This window comes from Urocitellus parryii, chromosome 13 (assembly GCF_045843805.1).
Source record: "Urocitellus parryii isolate mUroPar1 chromosome 13, mUroPar1.hap1, whole genome shotgun sequence".
Lineage (NCBI taxonomy): Eukaryota > Metazoa > Chordata > Mammalia > Rodentia > Sciuridae > Urocitellus > Urocitellus parryii.
Window position 1 is genome coordinate 7775720 of NC_135543.1, and position 17984 is coordinate 7793703.

The 17984-nt window shown below is 39.8% G+C and overlaps 1 protein-coding gene across 1 annotated transcript in view; it reads right to left on the reverse strand.

Annotated features, from left to right (window-relative positions):
- Positions 1-17984, reverse strand: part of Dok6 (docking protein 6) — a 366478-nt gene that overhangs the window by 48832 nt on the left and 299662 nt on the right. The gene's annotated exons all lie outside the window — the stretch shown is intronic.

A 17984-nucleotide genomic window follows, 5' to 3' on the forward strand; every position in this document is an offset into this window, starting at 1 on the left:
TTAGTATGGTTAATAAACAGTCTGACTGTGGGATTTATAATTAGGCAAAAGATACAGTAAGTCAATTTTACCTGCATTTCTTTAAGTTGTATGATCCATGACTATGAAAATGGAAAAAAATCTAACAAATCTCCCACTGAAGTATTCAAAAACACAATGTGAAAAACCTTACATAAAAGTAATAATCATCTATCTTGTGGAAATAGATCCTTTTTTTCCGTGTGGAGTAACTATGTTGTCATATTTGATTGGTGTTCAGGAATAGCTTATGAAGCCAATTAAATGCATCAATGAATTTTTTGGACAGGAATAAGATGCAGCCCATCATAAAGTGATGATTGATAGCCATTTTCACTTAATCATATGCAACTTTTATAAATTAATCAAAATTTGCATACATACAAGTGTACTGTAATATTTCATATTAAACTAAAAAAATTAAGTATGCTCTTGGATATTGTAATGTTATAGCAGTAATTTATTTATGTATAAGTTTAAAAAACATAATAAATTTGCATGATGTTATATCCAGGGGAAAGGTCATACTTTAATTAAATATAGGTCTACAATTCATGTCTAACAATCATGAAATTCTTACTTTTGAATTAATTTTATCATGCCTAAATGTATTTGTCATTTTTGTATAAAAATTAACTTGTAATTACTGTGTTGTGATGGTAATGACATTCACAAAAGGATAAAAACAATTTACTATCACTTGCTGAATATTTGATATTTGAAATACAAATTCAGAAACATGCTCACACTAAAATTTTGTGCTCTCTGAAATGTTAAGTAATATTAATTGAAAATCATCACAATTTTAAAGGGAAATTTAGCACATGCCTGCACATTTTAAAAATAAATTTTAAAATAAGCCATTTTGATTGTAAGTAACCAAAAATATGAACCCAGAGTGATTTAATAAATTTAAAAGATCTCAACAATGCAAATTCCTGACAATTCTCTAGAAAATGCAGAGGTGAGTCAGGTTTCAGGCTTGGTAGATCTGGATAATCAAGAACATCATTAGCACCTATTTTGCCAAATGAGAGTGTATGAGCCAAACATGCAATGTTACATTTACCAAAGCCACAATACATGCAAAATGCAAGGGGTGGAATTAATTTTATTATCATATTTCAATTGAACCTTTTCAAAGTATTATCAATACCATGTGTAATCAGCATAAAAGTGACTTATGAGATGCCGGATCTTCAAGCCTGGTGTGTGCATCACGTGTACAGTACATTTCAGTTTGGACTTAGGTGCTCAACAGCCACTGGCCAGTGGGTAGTGTGCTGGGCAGCATGGCTCTGGTGTGAGCGTCACCACAGTTTGGCCATGCTTGTGGGAATACGTTGACCACCAGCCACAGAAGGAGCTATCTGCTTTCTGGTTAAGCCTGGTGGGTGAGAAGGAGTGTGTCTGAGTGCATCTGAGAATCTGCAATGCAAGTCTACTTCATTGCCTGGGTCACCTATTTATCCCTGAATCAGAATCTCTGATCAAGCAAACAGGTCATACCAATTAAGACCGCCAGTGTGGTTGCTCCTGGCACCCAGAGACTGTCCATTTCTTCAAAAGCTTGCACTTTCCAAAGTCTTCAGGTATATGGCGGCTACTCAAATGAGAATCTGGATTCCCATGGGTCAGGAGCAAAGTGTGAATCACACAGGAGAGATGATAGGGTGGGGCGTAAATACCAAGCTTGTACTTTAAGTCATCTAGAACCTGTTTTGATGTGTTGTTAAGAACAGAATTCTTTCCTTGAAATGATTTAATGAAGTACATTTCAGTTTTTTATCTTTGAACAGCTAACTTCTAAGATAATTTCCTTAGGAAGCTGCATGAAGCCTTAGAAATTTCCAGATATCTCTGGATTTCAAAAAATTTTCAGACACTGACAGAAGAGCTCCCTCTTCACATCACCCACTCTTTCTGTAGTCTCTGTATTTTCTACAATCTGTCTATGTTTCCCCATAGTAACTAAGATACTTTATTAACTGTGGGTCTATTATAATAGATCTACTACGTCATTCCTTCTGATTTCTTGCTTTTCCTGGGTTAACACAATATTTCAGGTGTGAATAATAAGCTAATCAATTCTGGAAAAAAATTCTTTTTCTTTAATGAACTCTCCTTTTTCTCAGAAAATATATTTATTCTAATGCTTTTTTATTTTTTTAAAGTAAATACCAAGTCAAAGTGGTCATCTGAATTAAAAGATAATTTTTCTTTGATAAATTTTCTTTTGACAGAAGAAACTTCACAGTTTTAGAAATTTACTTTCCAATTCATTTTCTGCAGAAAATAGGTGATATAATAATTTCAATCATTCATGTGTAAAATTTAATTAAAAGGAACATTTTTAGCTATTCCTCTGTGATGCCATTTTAAATGCACTTTTATGCTTAGATTCTCCATCTCTAGCTGAGACAATTATTTGTAGAACATAAAAATGTCTGTGCAATTACAGTAGTAATGGAGTACTTTTCATAAATTTTATCCACTATGGTTTTGCCTTCTAGGCACAATCATGTACTTAGGTGCTGAATAAATCATGTACAGATTATGACATCTGTAACACTTATTTCTGACCACAAACAATCTATGAACATTAGTGATAAACTAGAGCTGGTTTATCTCAAGCCATGGGTACTTTTGCAATAAAAGTGTCTGTGAACCAGAGTTAAAAGGTGATGTTCAAAACCAGGGGTTGATTTTCTTCAGAATCCAGGAAATGTCACAGGAGAAAACATTGATTGGTCAAGCTTACTGACTAAGGCCTTCCTTTGGGGGGGGAAAAAAAACCAACAACTTATTTAATAACTCTAAAGAAAGTCTTCTTTTACTTAAGAGTACAAATTAAGTCAAGGAAAACTCTTTTCTGGCATTGTCTTCTTCAAAAGCGGAAGGGGCTGGCACATGATTAGATAGAATGTGGAAATAGTCAATGCTATTTTCAGTGGGTACTGAGGTCGTTGGCAGGTATTGCCCAGACATTGGTGTAGACCATAATATTTCTGACCAAAGGCCACCTGTCTTCCAGTAAGCAGAGTTCCAACAGAGAGTTCACAGCTAAGTTACAAAATGCCCTGGCCACGACATTCGGTCCTAGAGTCGCCATAATACCCCACTTTTGTGTCCATTGAAAGACAAGGAGATGAGGAACGGAGGTTAATCAGAGTAAGTTATTCAGAGTAAGTGAATTAGGAAGAGAAGACCAGATGGAGCTCTATGAGATCTGACTGGATACTATGGAATGGCCCAAATCACCAAATCACCACTCATAGGTAGTAGAGGCCTCTCGTGCCACCCCCCTTCCAGACCTGTCCCCACATCAACCAAAGCACGTCTAGACCTATCACGAGGGACCACCCTTTCTTTGTTATTTTATCAACCCTTGCTATTTCCTGAAGTTGCTACAGGTTATTTTCAGCTACAATCATTCTGGACTTCTAAGCGCTTATAAAACCGTTTTTTTTTTTTTTTTGGTGAGGAATTGTCATTATTTTCAACTTAACTTTGCACAACACTTTAACCAGCTTTATATCCTTTCTATTATCTTACCTATTTGTGAATTTCTTTAACTCTTTTGACCTGTTCTTTGAAGAATGCATATTTTCATTATTTCCTTTACATAAAGAGAAGTACGAAACTTCTTTTTTCTTCATTTTCCACCTTGTTACGTTTTAGTGTCTCTAAGTGGACGCCATGCTGAGTCTTCTCTGGTGTCTTTTGTTCATGAATGGGCCAGTTCTTTCCAGACTGACATCTTTCCTGAAGGTGGGAAAGGGGGCAGAATGAGGGGCTGCAGGTGGTTTTGAATGGAATATGTCATCTCCAGACTCTGACAAAACTTCATCTGGATATAAAAGATTCCAGAGAAACTGGGACAGTGTGTGGTTAGGATTCATCTTAAATCCCCCGAAGGCCCATGCATTGAAGGTTTGGTCCCCAGGGAAGCGCTATTGAGAGGTGGCAGGACGCTTAGAAGCAGGGCTAGTGGGAGGCCCTGTTCACTGGTGGCAGGCCCTCCAAGGGCTGATGGGCTGGTCCCTTGATGATCCTTCTTCTGTCTCCTGGTCACGAGGTGAGCAGGTTTGCTCTGCAACATGCTTTCCTCCTGTGTGCTACCCCACACAGGCCCACAGCAAGGGGCCCGTGATCCTGGAGAAGAACCTCCAAGCTGTGGGCCAAGGTGAAGCTTGTCTCTCATGGATCATCTCAGCTGGAAAGCTGACTTATAGGGTGTTAGCCATTTGTCTTGTACCCCTGCATGCCATCTCACCTGGCCTGCCTGCCATCTCACCTGAGCTACCTGCCATCTCATCTGAGCCTACCTGCCCTTACCGTCCCTCCTACCTGGCCTGCCTGCCATGCCACCTGGACCTACCTATCATCCGACCCTGGCCTACCTGCCATCACATCTGGTCGGCCACATTACATCTACAGGGAGGAAGAGGCTCTCTCACTTCTTGAATAGAGAGCACAAGGATACTCAGTGCTTGGCATGGACATTCTGATAATGTTCTCTTGATTGGAGTGTTGACATGCATGCCAGAGAATCTGTAACCTGTGCACAGGCTGCAGAGGTGGGTTTTAGTTTCTAATCTCCTCCACTAAATTGTAACAAAATTTATGTAGTAGATATTCCTAAGAGTCTAAGAATTAAAGTTCAGTGGCTGATTTTTGTCAGAGAGAGAAACTTCTTTTTTTGTTTGAACGTCATTTCTTCATTTTGGTGGGTTTCAGGTCAGGCCAAGAATCTACAATGGAGGACTTTTAGCAGAGGAATGATGGAGAATTGGGCTTGACAAAGAACACTTGGCTGCTGTGAAGGGTGAATTGAGACTGACAGGAGGGTAGCAGCGGGCTGCAGCAGGTAGGAGGCCGGGAAGAAGGCAGGGGCTGGGGTTGGGCTGAACCAGGGCAGCTGCAGATGGCCGCCAAACTGGAGCTGAGAGACTCTTGGCCAATAAGGGACCAGGCAGTGAACTTCACTGTGAGCTCCTTGGGGGCAGGGAGGGGCCTTAATCATCTCAAGATCTCCAGAGCCTGGCCCAGGCCTGGCAGTCAGGTGGCACTTAATGCTAGTCAAACAGAACTGAGGCCATTGTTGGGTAAGAAAGAACCTCAGATGGCAAGCTGGGGCAGAAGGGAGGTTGATGACAAGAAGAGAAGAACTTCGCAAAGCAATTAAAGGCAGAAAGTTCTGTGCTGAGGACTAATTTTAGCATAAAGGGTGGGATTTAGTGAAAAACATCATACCGTAATTTATGGAGAATTGGGGATACTCTTTGTTCCATTAGGCGCAGGGTCTCTGATCTAATGCCTAAGTCCTTGGTCCACTTGTAGTTGAGTTTTCCCAGCACCAGTTGTTGAAGAGGCCATCTTTTCTCCAGTCAATGTTTTGGGCGCCTTTGTCTAGTATAACTGTATTTATGTGGGTTTATCTCTGTGTGTTCTGTTTTGTACCATTGGTCTTCATGTCTGTTTTGGTGCTATACCATGTATTATACATTTCTATACTATCGTTCTCTACTATATTTGAAAGTCTGATGTTATGATGCTTCCTGCTTCACTTTTCTTGCTAAGGATTGCTTTGGGTATTCTAGTTCTCTTATTTTTCCAAATGAATTTTAAGACTGCTTTTTTTTAAATTTCTATGGAGACTGTCATTGGGATTTTAATAGGAATTGCATTAAATATGTATAGTGTTTTTGGTAGTATGGCTATTTTGACAATGCTAATTCTGTTTATCCAAGAACATGGGAGATCTTTCCGTTTTCTAAGTTCTTCTTCAATTTCTTTCCTTATTGCTCTATTGTGTGTGTGTGTGTGTGTGTGTGTGTGTGTGTGTGTGTGTGACTGAGGATTGAACCCAGGGCTTCATGCACACTAGGCACACACTCTACCACTGAGTTACATCCCTAACTCTTTGTTTTGTAGTTTTCATTGTAGAGGTCTATCACTTCTTTTGTTAGATTGATTCCCAAGTTTGTTTGTTTGTTTGTTTTGAGGCTATTGTGAATGGGGTAGTTTTCCTGATATCTCTTTCAGTAGATTCATCAGTGATGTATAGGGATGCAGTTGATTTATGGGTGTTAATTTTATATCCTGTTACTTTGCTGAGCTTGTTTATGAGTTCTACAAGTTTTCTGGTGGGAGTTTTTACGTGTTCTAAATATAGAGTCATGTCATTGGCAAACAGTGATAGTTGAGTTCTTTCCTATTTGTATTCCTTTCATTTCTTTCTTCTGTCTGATTGCTCTGGCTAGAGTTTCAAGGATGACGTTGAATAGAAGTGGTGAAGAGGGCATCCCTGTCTTGTTCCAGTTTTTAGAGAGAATGCTTTCAATTTTTCTTCATTTAGAATGCTGTTGGCCTCGGGTTTAGCATAGATAGCTTTTACAACGTTGAGGTATGTTCCTGTCATCCCTAGTTTTTCTAGAGTTTTGAACATGAAGGGGTGCCGTCTTTTGTCAAATGCTTTTTCTGCATCTGTTGAGATGGCAGTTGACTACTTCCACCTGGAATTGTGCTTTGGCAATTCCTGAGCACTGTGTTCATCTGTCTGGGCTTGTCATCGGTTTATATGTTCATTTTGTTCTTTCCATGATAAAACCTAACAGTTCCTCTTTGGGAGACGTCACCATTTGTGGACCATCTTGGATTTTCTTTGACAAAAGATAGTATCTTCAAATAATTCATTTATTCTTATCTAATATTCATGTTTCTTTAAATCTATGGTTCTAATTGGGATAGCGGCATATCTAAATTGTTCTTTAGTCTTAGCGCGGGAGTTTTCTGTAGGTTTCTAATAAATGTTATTTTCTCCAAGTGAAAAAGGTTACCGGCAAGTGCCGCAGTCAGTGCACAGTTTTGTTTTTTTTTTATAGTGAATAAGTACTGAATTTTATCAATTTGTTTTTTTTAATCTGTTGAGACCTAGATGCATCTTAGCTCCAAGTTCTTCTTAGAAAGTATTTACTGATAGTTTCCTGTTAAACTTGTCTTACATTCCTGGAATAAATGCCATTGAGCTATGATAAAGCTTTCCATATCGATGCTTTTAAATGTGATTGGCATTTTTCCCTATTTCATACCTTCCTCCCAACCTATAGAGCTGAATGCTTAGCACATTAATTTTCCATTCCTATTCTCCTACAGATATGTGCATTTAAGGTTATAAAATTTCTTCTAACTACCAATCTAGCTACATCTCGTAAGTTTTGATGAAGTGTTTTCATTATCTTGTAGTTCCAATATTTTTTGAGTTCCCTCATTGTATCTTTGATTCAAGATCATTTAAATACATTTTTGAATTTAAAAAGTATGGACCTTTTGGCTTTTAATTATAATGATTTCATTTTTTTGCTTACTATGATTAGAGAACATGAGCACATGATTTATGGACTACTTACTGTTTTCTACATGTTAAGATGTACAGTTTTTAATGTGTTCTCTAATTTTTTTTGTTTCTGCTGAAGCTTCTTCTATTTGTATGGTTTCCTGTTTCCCTAGGAACATTTTTCACGTGATCTAATAATCTTTTTCAGGTACCTTTCTTTTTGGTGTGGCAGAAGGAACGCAGGCCCTTGAGCAGACGGAGCGTGGTTCTACCACTGAGCTGACTTCCCAGCTATCAAATGTGTCTTTGAAAAGTCCTGTTATGATAGTCAAGTTTTCAATTTACTTAGTTTTAGATTGAACCCTAGGAAATTGCTGTTCCTTAATGGTTGTTAGCTTACAACGAGAGCAGCTTCAGATGGCTCGGCCCTACAATTCTATTTTCATATTTGTATCAATCATATTTGCAGGGAATGCTTCATCCAGGCTTCAGGTGTGTTTTGTGTTGCTGGTGAATCATTCTTTCTTATTAATGGCACCATATGACCTTGATCTGAAACAATGTGTTTTTGCTTTACTTTCCATTTATTTTCAACATTCCTTTTGATTAGAAATAGCACCATCTGGATTTCAAAAACTCAAATCTCAAATTCTTTCTTCCATTTTATAACAAGGAAACTCAATTCTCTTCATCGATTCTGATTCTATGTATTTATATTTTTCTACTTTCTTTATGATTTTTGCTTGTGATCTTATTTATTCTTTTCCTCCTATTTTACTACTTTTAATGGCCTTGATTTTTAAATCTCCCTTTTTTCTCATCTACTTGTTTGAATGTATTTATGTTAAATACATTAACACACAGCAGTTAAGTTTTTAACCACCAAATAAAAATACATGTAAAATATAAACCTAAGATATTTATCTGTTTAATCTTTCATTTTTCATGTCACTCTTTAAGAAATATTATTTCATTTCTCTCTTCTTTTTTGTGATGCAGAGTTTGAACCCAGGTCCTTGTATCTTTCTTCTTTTTAAAACACCCACAACGTAGTCTGCATTACTATTATTATCATTTTTACAGTTAGTGCCTATGAGATGTACCCAGATGTCAACCTGTTTGCTCCCTGTGTGTCAGTCCTTCCTTCTGGGCGCATTTTTATTTTCAAGGGCATCCTTTCTTTTCTTCAGTAGTGAGCTTCTTAAGTTGGGTAGACTCAGTGTGTGCCATAATGACTTAGTCTGTCTTTGTTTTTGCAGGGTATTTCAGTTGATGACAGAGTCCTCCGCCATTTGAGGATAATTTCCATTATTTTCTGGTTCTTTCACTGTATCTGACTGTAGAGTGCTTAGTCAAATGGAGACTCTACTCCAGCACTTTTGATGCCCTCCCCCCGGCCCCCCAGCCATGGGTGTCCGACATCAGTCCGGTGGTGTTTCTCCTGCAGGTTGTACGTCTTTCCTCTCTGCTCTTCACACTTTCTTTCTGCGTTTAGAGTTGGTCGATTGTGCTCTCCTGTTTCAAAACATGTACGGCGTTTTACTTTTCTTGCTGGAGCTCAATGTGCTTCTTCAGTGTAACAAGTCTTGCCATTCATCCATTCTGAAGAATCCTTAGTTATCACTTTTTAAATCTCGCCTCACCTCCATTTACTCCATCATTTCCTTTAGGTGTTGTTAAGTTGTTTGATATTCATATTCTATTCTGCATGTTTAGGGATATTTTATCTCTTTTTTCCCCTCTCTTTAATCTCTCCATGTCATATGCTGGCTGATTCCCTCTTAGTTTCCAATTCACCCATTCTCTCTGCAATTGTGTCTTACCACCTCCACAATTCATCGAGTTTTCTAAAGTGGATTAATTGAACTGTGGTAGATCACGTAACATGAGATCTACCCTCTTACCAAATTTTTAAATGTACAATACAATAATCAACACAGCTGATATCATACAGATCTCTGCAGGGCATTCACCTCGTGCCCTTCAAACTTCATACCCCATGAAGCACAGCCTGGCCTCGCTGGCCTTCTGCTCAGTGCCTGCAAGCCCATCCTCCTCTCTATAAATTCTGCTTCTATAAGTTCTGCTATTTTTCTGTACTGATAGGCTGGGTCATGCTGTCCTTGTCCTCTGACTAGAAAATCTGACTTTGCAGAATGCCCTCAAGGTTAATTCATATGGTACCATAAGGATATTACTCTGAGGCTGAGCAATATCCCATTGCATGTTCATACCACATTTTCTTTACCCATTCATCCCTCACTGGATATTTAGGTTGTTTGCTTCTCTGGGCTATTTTTAATTGTGCTGCAGCGAACACAGGGGTACTATTCTCTCCTTGAGATCCTGCTCTCAAGTCTTTTGGATAAATACCCATAAATGAATTGCCTGAGTATTTTCATGATTTTTAGGAAACTTCATGCTCTATATCCTGGTGACTGCACCTTTTGCATTCCCACTAGTAAAAGGATTCCAATTTCTATGCATCCTCTTTAACACTTGTCTTCTTTTTTTAATAGCTCATGATTTTGAGTAATATTTCCCCGATGTTTAGTTACAGTGAGCACCTTTTCATATCCCTGTTAGCTATTTGTATATCTTCTTTAGAGAAATGTCTATTTGAGTCCTTTCCACTTTATAAAATTAGGGGGTTTTTTTGTTATTGACTTCTAGAATATCATTATAGATTTATGAAATGAACTTTATATAAGATACATTCTGCAAGTTTATTTTCCAGTATGATAATTATTTTCTTTGCTGTGCAAAACCTTTTTGGTTTGAAATAGTCCTACATATCTATTTCTGCTTCTGATGTCATATGCATGACAACATTGCCAGGACCAATGCCATGAAACCTGTGATTTATGTCCCATGAATTTTATGGTTTAAAGTCTTACTTTGAAGTTTCATCTGTTTTCAGTTAAAATTTTATGTGTGGTATAAGCTAGAGGGTCTGTGTTAGTCAACTTTTGTGTCACCATGGCCAAAATCCTGAACAAGAACAACTTAGAGGAGGAAATGTTTACTTTGGCTCCTGGTTTCAGAGGTTCAGTCCATGGTGGGCTGGCTCCATCCCTCTGGGCCTGAGGGGAGACAGAACTTCACAGTGGAGAAGGACTCTGCTCATCTCAGGCTCCTGTGAGCAGAGAGAGGGGGCAGGGGCCACAGGGAAGAAGCACCCTTCCCAGGCACACACCCGTGACCCACCTCCTCCAGCCTCACCCCACCTGCCTCCAGTTCCCACCCAGTCAGCTCTTTCAGACCAGGGTGGACTGACGAGGTCACAGCTCTCACTGTCCAGGCATTTCACCTATGAACAGTCCCACAGGAACGTGTGAGCTTCTGGGGGACACCTCACATGCAAACCATACGGGATCCAATTCCATCTATTACATGTGAATATGCAGCTCTCCCAGCACCATTGAAGAAACTATGCTTTTCTCATTTTACCCCATTGGCACCTTTGTTGAAGATCAACTGGCCACACGTGAATGAATATATTTCTGGTCTCTTCTATGTTCCATTGGCCAAGATGTTTATCTTGAGTCTTGTTGTTTGATGGGGCCTGGTGGACACTGTATTATTGAGGGGAAATATATGAAGTAAAGGACATTTGAAAAGTTATGTGTACAGAAATGCAACTAATTTTGTGTGTATATTTGCTTTGTATCCTGCAACTTTACTGAGTTTGTTTATTAATTCCAACAAGGTTGTTGTGGAAATATCAGGCAAACTCGTCTTTGGAGAAGTTTGGTTATGGGAGGAGGTGGATATTAGGCATTAGGTAGAAGAGATACATGGATCAAAGAAAGCTTTACAATGACAGTGAAAAAAGTCAATAGAAAAGAAGATTCTGACAGCTTGACTTACTATCCTGAAAATATATTTACTCTGTAACAATTTATCAGAATTGTTCATTAATATTCTTGCCACATTAACTTTATTGATCAGTCCTGTATCTCCTATGGCTTACTCTCAATCTCTCATTATCTTGTCCCACAGAAGTTTCTCTTGCTAAATGTCATTCCACAGTGGACAAGGTCACACTGGAGGAACAAGGCCCCCATGCTGTTCTCCTTCATTAAAGGTGCAAACACATGTATATTCCTGGGGGACTCAGGGACAAACAGATCCAGGTGCCCAGTAGCCTGCTTTTAGGTATTCGCTATTTGTGAGAGTCCTGGCAAAAGCCAGATGTTCAGCCTGGATCCTGAGGTGCCAGTCCATGGAAAGTGAAGTCCAGTCATAGCCACCTCCTCCTGAATGGTTGGAGGTAGAGTCTTATTCTTCTGCCTTCTCAGTGTCCACCTATGTGGGCTTAAACAGGACTCTTGATTCTCTTTGAGTCTGGGAAAGCACTTTTGAAGTCTCCAAAATAACTCACTTCTAAAGAAGTTGGAATGAGGAAGGAGCACATTTGAACTTGCTGGAAAGCTTAGTTACAAGCTTGAAAAGTAATAATGAAAAGTAATGGTAACCCTCAAGGGTTAAACTAGCTAATTTACATACACAATGTGCTTTAAATTGTCCCATAAGAAGAGAAAAGCTGTTACGTGGGATTTTTTTAAAAGCAGAGTCCCGACCGTACAGAACTCATCTTTAAACACGAGGATTTTCCACGAATTGCTTAGATGGCTTCCATCTGGGTTGTCTCATTTAAAGCACATTTGAGACTCGCTGTTGCCTGTGTTTCGGGGAGATCATTCTTGTAAACCTTGATTATGGTTCAACGAGAATGTACTGGGACAGAAGGATGGAGACTGTGATGGTTTATTCCACGGGGCCTTAAACTCCGTCAGCCAGGGGTTAGTTGGGTAACGCCAAGGAGCTAGAAACCAAGAGTGTTTGGATGAGGATCCTAATCTTTGTCCTTAGGCAAGTCATTTTGCAGTTTTGTTCCTCAGCCTCCTTATTTGTAAAATAGAAGCAATTGTCAAAGTTGTGAAGAGACCTCATGACTCGGTGGGCGGTGAAGGGCCAGGCCAGCTCAGTTTACATGACACCACTGTTCTCTCATCTACAGAAAACTAGGAGTTTCCTCTTTAGGAGCTGGTGTGGCACCTAGGAGGTTACTGGTGACATCTAGCATAATGCCTTGTTCCTGGTAGGTCACCCCCTCACCATAAAGAATTTCCAAACACATGATGCTTTCTAGTTGTCATCCAGACCACACAAACTGTGATGGAAACCAGGTAAATGCCTACCCACCCCCATCCCTTTGCTGTTTGGAGAAATTACGTGCAGTTGAAGAAAATTGGGAGAGCTTATTGAACTGGATGAGGTCTCCAGTTTCCTGACTCTCAGTGTGTCTTTACCTTCAGAAGGATGGATTCAGTGCTAAGAACCAGGAAGGAAGCCGTAGATTAGGAAGTGAATTGTGATTTCTCTTTTTACTTATTTCACTTTCTTTAACACACCCCTAAAGAAGCTGTAACATTAATATAGATATGTTCAAATAATAAAAGTGATCATGCTAGTATTCGCTTCTCCTTTTTCTTAAAAAAAATAGGCTTTTTTTTAGGGGGGGTGAATTTAAGAACAATGCTAAATTTAACCACTGAAATTTTGACAACTTTTAAGAATATCTTACATAGAAATTGATGAGCCATAAACTGAGAGCTGAGCCTAAGAAGGAACCCTCCAAGGACCCCAGTATCTGCAGATGGCTTGTTTAGAAATTGTCCTCGGCAACCTGCGGTCTCTAGTCAGGGCAGCTGGGAGTGGTGGTCTGCTGGTGGAGAAGGTGGCTTTGAACAGGCATGCCCCTAGCCCATCTCCCTGGTGTGGGGGCGGGAAGAAGCAGCTTAGAAAGGCTGAGTATATGCCCAAAGTCAAACAGCAGCAGTAGTAAAGTTCATATTCACACTGGGGCTTATTTGACTCCAAATTTCAGGACTCTTAACTTCTATGGATGATGCCTCATCACAAAAACTGTGCCCTCCAATTTGGCTGAACCATGAGGACAAAGAAGTCATTCCCAAAGTTACTACATCAAGATCCAGTGGAAGGAGCAGTTTTTTAAGCAAACATGTTGATCAAATAAAGTTATGCATAAATGTCTGTGTCTGTGGGCACAAGGAGAAGGAGGAGTGATTAATTATAACTGCAGGAGATAAGGAACGTGTCACGGGTGTGTGTTTGTGCATTTTTATGATGTCTACTTTGGGGAGCGATTGATTCACTTATCTCTGAAAATCGATATCCAGGGAGGCATTTTTTTTTTGCTTTGGGCTTATATCTCTTAAACTAAAGATATATAGCAAAAGTCCATAAATATAGTTTGATAGACAGAAAGTGTTGCTTCTAGAAAAAGACTCATATTTCAAAAAGGTGTTGCCAAATCGCCAGAAGAGTTTGTGCCTCATGGAAAACGTGTGATGTTTGAGGGTATTGCCGACTGCCATGACTGATTCACCCGGGAACCAACACCCCAAGTACTGGGAAGGTGGCATGGGAACCTATACAGCCTCCTGTATAAATTCTATTGAAATTTCTGCATTTTTAACTTAAAGGAGACTTTTTATTAATTCTGCAATCCGGAAAATAGCCCATAATAAAAATTTAAATAGAAAATGTCAATGAAAGCAATTCATGTACTATGAGAGCTTGAAATTGAATGGGCAGTAAGAAGGACAGAGGGTCACAGCTAAGCCAAGAACAAATAAATCCGTTGATTTGCTTGCTAATCTATGGAAGAACTCTCTTTAGCATGTTCTGAAGGTCATCTCTATTTCTAATTTGCCTGTTTTCATCCCGTCCTTCTGAGAAATTGGAGCCCCGGCTGCCCTTTCTGAGGGCGTCGAATGCCCTCTGTGTAATTAGGTGAGCTTCGGTGCTGACCCCCGAGGTCTGTGGTGTGATTACAGATGTACAGAGGGCGCGGGGACATGCACAATTCAGAGCTGGCATTTGGATGTTAATGGGGGCTAATGAAAGCAGACGGGAGCCACCCCTTCCAGGAGGTGCACCCCCAACCATCTTCCCTCAAGCAGTGAAGTCGTTCAGAAACGAGTCCAAGTATATTGTGTGAGGACATTGCATGTATCAGGGAAGCCGAAGAGTGGCACATAGTCCCAGAGGGCCTCTCCTGGGGACCATTTCCAGCTCACAGTCTCAGCTTCTCTGCGCCTCACTACAGTGACTAGTGACTGGAGAAGAACCAACCCAGAGGGGTGCAGCAGGGGGAGGGGTCGGGAATGGAGCTACCAGGTTAAAGGCACAGATCTGACAGCAGGCCCTGTCCTCACCAAAACAGAGACTGGCAACAGCAAGTGCCCTGGCCCTACCACAAGAAGCAGATGCGCTAGCCAAGACCCTAGGGGCCAAGGAGAACACGAGCTGGCCCTCAGGTCCAGCCTCAGGGAGGGGTGGTGCTGACCAAGTCACCCTCAGGTATCCGCATGACACATTGCTGATTCACTGGTGCCTGAAATGCCCCTGGTGCCACCAGTGATTGTCACTAGTTTGATTTGTTGTTTTCAGCAGATGTTTTTGTTATCTTTGCAAATCCTGACTTAGAGACACCATTGTACCGTCTGGTCATCTGAATGTGCTGGACGGCAACTCTAAGTCCAGGTGAGAGCCTGGAGTAAGAAAAGCCCCAGGATCGGACTTCCGTGCTGTTTTGTTTCTTTCCTTCTCTCTTTTCCTTATGCTCCCAACACACTCCCCAAGGCCTCAGAGCTAAAGTCACAGCCGTCGGAAGATTCAACAAGTGGTAGGTTTTAAATGTTCACTTTTGATTCAAGAGTTCAAAATCTTGTTTTCTTTTGTTTTCTCCTTTCATAGTTTCTGTTTCCGTAGGTCTACAGATAACATCCTTTGCACATGTGTGATGTAAACATTTTTCATAGGTGCACAGGAAGTTAATAAAATATAAACAGAAAAGTACCTCCTAATACCAATCAATCTCTACTTTCTGGCAAAAAGAAAAAGAAAGGTGTTTATCACTCTGCAAGAAGAGAAGGCATAAATGAGCCTACTGGAGACACAAGGGTAGAGATCGTGAACAGCAGTGGCCTAGTACCAGGGCAACGGGTATGTGTGAGAAGTGAATGATTCCTCTTCTCACTCTGTTGATCCTGACTCCTAGAATACACCAGGGAGACCATAATAACTTATTCTTTCAGAGGAGACTTCTGGGAGTGGTACTAATTCTGTGGTACTAATTCTCCAGTCATTCAGGTAGTGCAGCACCTCAGTATCGATACGTCTGCTTTAAAAGAGTATCTATCTGGCAATCTATCTAAAATGCAGAACAGAGATGAATACAGCAAAACCCAGTCGAGTGTGAAGTTTGAGGGTGACAGGCAACGGAGGTTACAGGTAAGTGCTAGCGTAGACTGGATTTGTTGTCCCGGTTCTGGTGCGTGTGCCATGTATTCATAAATCTCAATCTATTAAATGAATATGCAAAATATTTCTCCTTTACCTTCCAAATGAAAGCATCCATTCGGAATTCACTTAACCCACTCCTTAGTAGGAACTCTGAATCCACGCTGATCTCAGCCTGGCAGGAAAGAGCATGAAGCTCTGAGGAGACAGTTCTGCAGATGTGCTTGCGTCTCCCAAGTCACCTGAGGCTTACTCCTCGACCTAACACTCCCACAGCCAGGTGTGCACCTGATCCACAAAGCGCACTGGGATCGTTAGCCCCCTGTGTTCTCTTGGTCAGGAAAGCAAGGCCACTTCAAGGAGCACAGGGAAGTGAGACACAAGGCAGCCATGCTTATAAATGCAGTTTTGTGGGAAAAAATGTCAACCTGCATGAAAGAGGGCTGAGGTTCACTGTTTCTGTTTTATTTCTTCTTTGTTTCAGTAGTTTTATTCTACCCTGGTTCCATGAGGCCTAGTCCCAGTAAAAACACTACTGAGACTTTTGTCTGCCTCTTAATTTTGTCTGCCACAAAAGAACAGACCACAAAACACCACCATTGTCAAAGCATCACTAACCAGTTTCTATCTCCGTCTATTTTTTATCTACTACCTGTCCATCTACCTCCTCTCTACCTCCCTTCTTCCCCACACCTCAACATCTTTATATCAATCTTTCTGTGTAACAATGAGAGATATACAAAATGGCAAAATGTAGTGTTCAAAGAAAAATGTAATGCAAAAAGCCAACCCACAGTACATTGAAGTATAATCTGCATACATTTTCTATATATTTGACACACAGTAATCACTTTAGTCAATGTATATTTTCTGTTACACAAAACCCACCCACCAACCAGAGAAATGTGTGATCCTGAGACCATGTAACTAAATTGTTCATTGAAACTGATGAGGCATTTCTTTAATAAGCCCTAGCTTTACTGGAAATTCATATCAGACACCTCATAGAGAATTCCAGTCAGTTAGCGTTTCTTGCTCAATAGGTAAATTAAGATCGTCCTTTAAGGGTATTGGGCAAAGTTCTAAGCTATTTTAACACACTCCAGTATCTTTCTTGGATGGGTGTGAAATGATCTTTGAAGTCGAATTTCAGTCTAAATGTCAGCTCTCTCTTCAGAGAAAAGTCTCAATTTTGCTACCATCAAAACAACTGTCTCCTGTTTACTTGAAATATATACCAAACCATTGACAAAAACCAAAGTTATTATTTCATTGAAAATTTATTCCTATTTCTATTCACCTCATACTTTTGTTTGCTTAGAAATCTGATGTTTTAAATTTCCTCATTCAAATATTCCAAAGTTTTAGTTTTCTTTGAGTGAATATCAATATTTACATATGTATATTTATGACTAAATTTTATACTTTAAGTGAATATTCTCATTCTAGTCACAGGGAAGGGAAAAATTAATGTGACAAGATCATAACTCAGAGTTTTCCTGTGGGATTCTGCTCTCTGCAGAAGCAAGCAGAGATCTGAGAAGCTTCTTCATTTTCTCATTCTTAAAACCGCCAAACCAGTTCCCTTTGCTTTTCCCAATCCTCTAATTTTTATTTTATCATTTTTTTCTCATAAAACTACACAATACAACAAAACAACAACTGTGTCTGAAATACAATCATTACAGGTAATCAAACTGGCCATAGAAGACCCTTTAAACTACAACTGTAAAGGGCCATTTGAAATATAAAATGCATTTGCCTTCAGGAAGTGGCTAAAATCATTCCAACTACCTTTCCTGGTGGAATAGTTCTTCAACCACACATTCTCATGGATCAAATTCTGTTGGTCTACGCTTCAAATTTTGAAAAGTGAACATTGCTCTCAAACACATTCACATTATGTTAATTTACTTATCATAGAATTTTTGCAAAACCTTTAGTGTTGTTCATACAGACAAAAGCTAATGTCTGGCAGGAGCCAACACTTGGAATGCCTAACCACGCTCAAGGTCATGACTGGCCATTGCTTCACCAGGTATTAAGTGTTTGCCTGTTATGTTGAAGCCTCTGATGTGCAGTTACTGTTTGCTAGATGAGTAAATGTGCACTTCAGCCTTATTTTTCTTAGGCTGAAAGCAAAGTCCTCTTCCAGTGTGGGTCAGCTGTTAGTCAACTGCTTGTAGCCCAACCTTTTATTTGAAGGAAAATATTATTCATTTTAAAACCAAAGAGAAGGCATAGGAAGCAACTCCTGAGCAGAGGTTTCTGCTGCTTTTGATCAAATATCCGC